This window comes from Zingiber officinale, chromosome 8B (assembly GCF_018446385.1).
Source record: "Zingiber officinale cultivar Zhangliang chromosome 8B, Zo_v1.1, whole genome shotgun sequence".
NCBI classification, from domain to species: Eukaryota; Viridiplantae; Streptophyta; class Magnoliopsida; order Zingiberales; family Zingiberaceae; genus Zingiber; species Zingiber officinale.
Window position 1 is genome coordinate 29806374 of NC_056001.1, and position 5180 is coordinate 29811553.

Below are 5180 nucleotides of genomic sequence, written 5' to 3' on the forward strand. Positions count from 1 at the left end.
AATTTTAGAAATTTTTCAGGAATTTTTCGGAGTCCATATGGACGAGTTTACGGGGATAAAATTAGGGCTACGGAAAAGCCTATTTAGGCTATCCCATTTTAATGAGGAAAAGTTTTGTTTTCTTTTATTTTCTTTTATTTTCTTTCTTCTCCCATCGCCGTTTTCTTTTCCCCGACCCGCGGCCCATGCCTCACCCTCCATCTGTTTCTCCTTCTCTTCCCAACTAACACGCCGTCGCCGCTCGCGTCGATTTCGCTCTCCCCTACGCGTACAAAGCCTCGACAAAAGGGTAGTCGGGCACCTTTCCTCTTCCCGTTGCTGCCACGCCGAATTCCCTCTTCTTCTCGTTCTTCTCTCTGTCTCTCTCTCGGATGACTCAAGGCCGAGGCCGGAGGAGCTCGTCACCGGAGCTCGACGGAAGCCTGTGAAGTCACCGGAGCTCGACGTTGTCGAGGAAGACCTAGCGGTATCCGACCGAGAGATCTCTGTTTCGGGAGTTTTAGCGACGATCGTCGACGGTGCGGCGGCTAGGGCACAGCGGAGGCTGGATTCATGTCATCTCCCAACTAAATCGACCTTCCCTTTCCTCTCCTCGCGCTGCTCACAGTGTGTTTCCCCTTTTTACTGGCTGAATTGGACCGAGCGACGCCACCTAGCAGTGATCCTTAAGGTAGGTGGTTTAGCGAGCTGTGGATTTGAGTTCTTGGCCTCTATTCCTTGATCTGACCTGTGATCTCCACTTTTGATCTCACCTTGAAATGGACAGTGAAGAATTCCAGTAGGGAGTCTTGTTCCGTGGAGTTTTCTTGGTCTAGCCACTCAATCCAGCAACAGATCACCTTGTTCTTTGTTCAACAGCGGCTAAGTTTGAGGTATGGTGTAGGAATTTGGCTACGTATTGTAGTTAGATAATGGATCATGTGTAGATTGTTTAGATTTATGTGTGGAAGTAGGTATAATTTAGATTTACATGGTTAGTTGTTATTCATCTGGTTTGTTAGGTTTAACTCGTATGATGGAATAATTAACCCTAGTTGAACGTTGTGTTATATTTAACTAGGGTTAAAGGGTCAAGTTTAGTCTAAGCTGCGGGTCTTGGTAAATAAGGATTTTGGCTTAGCTATTTTGTTTAAAATAAAAACTTAGCTTAATCGTACGATTTATTACAAGATTCGGATGTGGGACGAGCACTTCGACATAGAGGTGGATTAGCTCAATCTACATTGGAGGCGGGTACCTTAACCTATCTATTTTGATATGTCTTGTTGATATGTTTAGTATATTTTAATAAGTAGTAATAATTATGATTATATCTGCATCGGCATGTCACTATTTATTTCCAAGCATGTATTGTTTGTTACCTGTTTATTATTTATGTTATAGAGGTAGTGACATGTCATGCTCTATGATATACTGGACTTGTTAGATACCTTACCTGACATGTATACCTAGATCATATTATTTGATCCACGTATATGGTACATGTTTTTATGGAGGTAGATAGGATCAGGATATTTCTATGCTTATTGTCATGCACCATCTCGCATGATTGCATGCTATGAGATAGACGACTCCATTATTGTTGAGTGCATTGCCAGTTACATGGGTCTGCACACACAACCACTCATGGGTTAGTGGTTTTTATTCAGACAAGGTGTGTGCAGCAGGTTGCTCTGTTTGGCTCCGTTGGTCCGCTCATGGGTAGTTTGACGCAGCTTGGTAGCCGGCAGGGATCCCTCCTCTGGACTGGCTCAGGGAGATGAGAGCATTGCGCTCCTCCACTTATGATTTGGGGTAGGAGGATAGGTGTACTCCGACAGCATCCCGTCCACTCGGTCGCTCAGGAGCAGTGATGACAGAGTGCACGGTTGTCACAGCCCTACCCACTCGGTCTCACCATCGTGTGTGAGATGACTGACTGGCAGTAGGGGTGACCAGGACGTGTCATTGGCATCATATGGATGATGCATTTATTGCTTGTGTTTGCTGCACTTTATATGTTACATTTTTGGTGGATGCATGGTTTGACATGCATATAGGATTTATGATACTCTGGGTTTGGCGGTCTTGTGTTTGCTGCACTTTATATGTTGCATTTTTGTCAATGCATTATTTGACATGCATACAGGATTTATGATATTCTGGGTCCGGCGACCTTGATATCCCTATACTCGAGTTCCGGTTAGTACAGCTTCTCCTTACCTTATAGTTTTGCGTTTTTTATCTAGGAGACTATACGCATATTTATTACTGCTAGTTATTATTTACTATGCATGTCAACTAGGTATCCGCTGAGTGCTGGACTCACACCCCATTATTACTATTTTCAGGTTGAGGTTGTTCAGGAGGTTCTAGTCGCTAGTCCCCCACCACTGCGCGTCGCGGCGAGTTCACACATTTTGGTTTTCTTATTATGTTGGACTATGTTTCAGACTTGTGTTTTCTAGTATTTGGATCTTGTACGTTTCCTTATTATCGATGGATTTTCGTTTGGATGTATGCTGGTGATTATGTTTTATGAGTATAGTTGAGTAGGATATCAGATTTGTGTTTTATGAGTGTAGTTAAGTAGGATATCGGATTTATGTTTTATGGATGTAGTTGAGTAGGATTTTTGCGATGATTTCCTTATCTTTGCTTATGTTTAGTTGTTAATTTTAAACTGCGTTGATGCTTGCTATATTTGTACTGTTATATATTATTATTGTTTCGGTCGTGTTGGCCGAGGTATGTGGCCCTGAGGGCATTGTAGGAAATTTCATATTGTCACCCGTACAGGGGAGATGCTACCGAAATTTTCTCTGGCAGTGACTACCTGGGGTGTGACAACACACTACATCAAATACCTTAAAATTTCCATCATCCTTAATTTTTAATTATTTTTTTCTCTTTCTTCTATTTTTTATTATTATATTTATGGAATGAGTGGAAGGAGAGAGATTAAAAAGAAATATTATTTTATTTTTAGGGTAGAGGTTTCATTCCCTAAATTTAGAGAATCACTATTTATCAAATCTAAATTTAGGGAATGGATAGGGTAACTTATGCAGAGGATTTTTAGTTAACCTATTCAAAATTTAGGGTAAAAACTTTGAATAGGGTAACTGATGTGGATGCTCTAATATTTAAATTGTGCTCCCTATGGTTGCAATAAGAAGGGCTTTGAGTTATCTCATATGATATATATATAGAAAAAAAATTTCTAAATAAAATTTGTAACTAAAAGATGTTGATCTTTTGGATCATCCGCCATAAGTGTTTTGTCAGCGGAAAACTTTTATAGGATCAATCTAATCACCCTAGACACGACGTTACTCAACCTGATTAATTATTATTTTTAAAATATTTAAATTGCATTTAAAAATTGCATCAATAGGTTATAAAATTTACTAAGTATAAGAAATATGTCACGGTAACAAATTTAATATCTCAATTCATATATAAGGGCATAGTTACACTCGCGAGTCAGCTCAAACTTGATCAATTTGGTCAACCTGACTAGAGATTAATTGTACTAACACATAACTCACTTGCATCCTTATATTTACCTAACTTGCATAGATTATCATTAGGAACCAAATTAATTAAAATTTGTGTTACCTTATCGTTTATTTTAGATCTTTGAATTTACTCCTCAATCCATTTCTTTTTTTTCAAGGAGTTTTCTTTTATTATCCATTAAAGCTTCAAATCCCTCCATTAGGACAAATCAATTTCTCTATATCTATTTGGAAGAAAATCTTAATCCTACTTCCACTGAGTAAAGCGTCCTAAAGTGAAAAGAGGTGGAAATTAGATATATCCAAAGTCATCTTCGACCTCCATTGTGAAATTGTAATTTCCTCTAGCGCGAACTCCTTCGGCCAATCCAATGAAGAGTAATCTTATTCTGATACCATATGTTGGGACCGATAACGTCACCGGAAGGGGAGTGAATAGCGTCTAATATATCATCACATTGCTATACAGAAAGTGAGCAAATTAGAAACAACAACACTTATATCATCATATAGCTTCATGTTCTTAGTATTGAGGTCAATTTAAATAAAATATAATATTTAAACATATCATTGATCATTATGTCACCGGTGTTGTCGAAGAAGACGAGTCCATTATGATTTTTGAGAAATCGGGTAAAAACATGCAAGTTAAGTAAATAAAGTTTATAATTATAAATAAAAATTTAATTATATTTTTTTTTTTAAAAAAAGAAAGACTTACCGTTTTCAAGTTTTTCCATATCCTCTAAAATTTCTTCAACGTTGAGTGATTTCAAACTTAACCGAAGTCAATCTTGAGTACAAATAAGACTTTCTACGACCTTAGGAGTCAATGAACTCCTAAAACAATCAAGTACCCGACCACTAGTACTGAAAGCAAATTCTGAAGTAACTGTCGATATCAGAATAGCTAATTCATCATGAGCAATTTGAGAAAGGATAGGAAATTTGTGATAATTTTGCTTCCACCATCCCAAAATGCAAAAGTATCACAATATTCTTCAACTATTTCATTAAGATACTTGTCTAATTCTGACATATTGTCATCACCAAAAACTTGTGTCTTTTGTTTCTTATACTTCGCTATGGTTAATTGTCTTTTCAAATCACTCATATTTGTTGAAGTATTATCATTGTCAACTGATTCTGGAATAGATGAAACTATTGAAGTATCACATTGAGGCTCTATTTTTTCCCTTATAATTCTTGTTCAAACCAAATAAAGTGTCATTTATTATCTTTCCTACTTTTGCACCCTTCTCATCTCCATATAATTCAATCAACATAAATTCTACGAAATCTAATTTATGCCTTGGATCAAGCAGCACCGTAATATAAAGCAACTTATTCATTTTCTCAGGATCTCCCCAATACTTGTCAAATTTATTTTTCATTATAATTCCCATTGTATACACATCAATATCATCACTTTCTTGCCACTCCTTCAAGATGGTATGGATATAACTAATCTCGTGTGCAAAAGTATTGGATGTAACATACAAAGATCTTGAAACTTTTAATGTTAGTTCATAAAAAACTTGCAGTAGAGATGCAAAAAGTCTAACATTATTTCAATATGCACTTGTTGGTTTCCCATCAAAAGTCTTCAATTCTTTTTTAGGTTTGCCATCTGATTCAAGTATCATCTCTTCATTCTCATTCAAAATAACATGTCATTTT